The sequence below is a fragment of the Colobus angolensis genome, unplaced genomic scaffold, assembly GCF_000951035.1.
Source record: "Colobus angolensis palliatus isolate OR3802 unplaced genomic scaffold, Cang.pa_1.0 Scaffold47, whole genome shotgun sequence".
In the NCBI taxonomy this organism is placed as follows: domain Eukaryota; kingdom Metazoa; phylum Chordata; class Mammalia; order Primates; family Cercopithecidae; genus Colobus; species Colobus angolensis.
In genome coordinates this window covers 4,963,011-4,965,586 of record NW_012118154.1, presented here as the reverse complement: position 1 = coordinate 4,965,586, position 2,576 = coordinate 4,963,011, and positions in this window count along the sequence as shown.

The following is a 2,576-nucleotide window of genomic DNA, read 5'->3' as shown; positions in this document are numbered from 1 at the left end:
CGGTGCTATGTCCTTCCCTCCACCGTCACCAGGAGATGGTAATTATTATGCTAAATTTGTTATTCTTTACACTTCCACTACACAGGGATGTATTCAGGGTCAACATTTTCTTTTTATAAATCAAATTTGGGCCAGGCAAGGTAGCTCATGCCTGTAATCCTAGCATTTTGGGAGACCGAGGCAAGAGGATTCCTTGAGGCTGCAAATTCAAGACCAGTCTGGGCAACATGGGGAAACCCCACCTCTGCAAAAAATACAAAACAAATAGCCAGGTGTGGTGGCGTATCCCTGTAGTTCCAGCTACTTGGGAAGCTGAGGAGGGAGGATCACCTGAACCCAGGGAGGCTGAGGCTGCAATGAGCCATGATTGTGCCACTGTAACTCGTGCTCCAGCCTGGGCAACAGTATGAGATACTGTCTCAAAATAAATAAATAAATAAAAAATAAAAGGGAATCAAATTTGATGTCTGAAGACTGAGAAGTATGACTATTGAAATGCTTGAGATAAAGAAAGGTGTCCTCACTGGAGCGATCTGGGCAAGGAGAAAAAGAAAATGGATGGAATAACTTGGGGCAGAGCGTGAGAAGCTTCCTTTTACCCACTTACGTCTTTCTAGGTGAAGAGGTCACTAGTAGTCACTTCCATATGTGGGCATAGAGCATCGGTCAGCTTCCTGGTGAAGGCAGAGAGCCACACTCCCAGAACACCCAAGGTCAGAAGGAAAGGCGTTATTTCAGCTACTGCCTAGTAGAGCTGTTAGTCTGGACGAATGGGAGTTCTCTTCTCAGTAATCCCAGCATTGGGAAATTGGTCATGATAGAGAACAGGAGGCCATTTAACATGTCAGGCACAAGCCACAGAGCAGGCTGAGGTTTGAGGCTGGTCTCCAAGACTAGACTTAGCCATGACTGCCCAGTGAGATGAGTACGACCAGTGTTCTGCTTCATCCTTTCCCTGAGAGTGGCCCTTGAAACTGCCTCTGAGGGGTTCTGTCTTCCTCAGCCTCAGCAGATTGCCAAGATGGAATCATAGAATCATTCCATGAAAAGATGGCTGGGTTCAGGGAGGCCACTGGCCTTGCATCGTTGTATTACTGAAAACCCACTGGGGCCATCTTTAGACAACCCAACCCTGCAGCAAACTTAACTAAGCCCTAAACGCTGCCATAACAAACAGATTAAAATTCACTTTCATCGACATTAAAAATCATTTGGGAGGAAAAAAAGGCAAAAAGATTTTTCTTATTTTGCTTTTGAAATTATTTGTCTGAGTAACTCATTTAATTCACAATTTGCTTTGCTTATTTTCCCCCAAAAATCTGTGCATAATTGGGAATTCTTGAGAAGTGAGGAAATGAAATCCACAGATTACTTTCAAATGTGTGAAATGCTGTATGAATGCTAAAGTTAGCAATTCATGAAGCTGGTGTGTTAACATTTGTAAGCATCGAACTCTAACATGTATTCTTCATTTTGTGACTTCCTTTTTGCATTTTAGAGCCAGCGACTATTTTCAAGATGGAAACATTGGTGTAGGCTCCTGAGAAGCTCATAGGGCCTAGGCCCTGTCCCAGAGGCCTGGAGGATCAGCAACCCAGTGAGAAGGTTTTATGGGAGGTACTTCTGTCTGTGGGCACTGACTGGTTCCTTGTCTCAATTCCCATACCTCCCCACTCATGTTCCGTGGATGCTTCCTCCTCCCACTTGCCATAACAGTGAGGACTTTATGTTGTTCACTGCTGCATCCCCAGCCCAGAAGAGCATCAGGCCCATCACAGATACTCGACCTAAGTATTTGTTGAATGCACGGTCACCTCTGGGAATGGGATTGGGTGGTGGACAAATAGGGCTCCAGATGTATTTCTATTGTTCAAATGATGTATAATGAGAATGTACTCACTTATTAGTTTTGTAATTAAAAAATAACATAATTTTACAATGAGATGTCACCTCGCATCCATCAAGATGGATACTATTAAAAAAAAAAAAAACAGAAATAACATGTGTTAGCGAGAATATGGAGAAACTGGAACCCTTGCGTGTGGTTGGTGAAAATGTAAAATGGAGCGGCCACTGAGCGGCCACACTTGAAGTACGGTTTCTTCAAGAAATTAAAAATAGAATTACCATATGACCTAGCAATTCCACGTCTAAATATATACACTCCAAAAAATTGAAGCCAAGTCTCAAAGAGGTATTTGAACACCCACATTTATAGCAGCATTATTTGCAATAGCCAAAAAGTGGAATCAAACCAAATGTCCATCAATGGATGAATGGATAAACAAAATACAGTATTAACAGAAGGGGATATTATTCAGGCTTTAAAAGGAAGGAAATTCTGAGATAGGCTACCCCATGGATGAGCCCTGAAAACGTTATACTAAATGAAATAAGCCAGTCACAAAAAGACAAACACTGTATGATTTCATTTATATGAAGTACCTAGAGTAATCAAATTCACAGAGACAGAAAGTAGAAAGGTAGTTGTCAGAGGCTAGGGGAAGAGCAAAATGGAAAGTTATTCATTAGTGGGAATGAAATTTCAGTTTTACAAGATGAAAATGTTCTTTTTT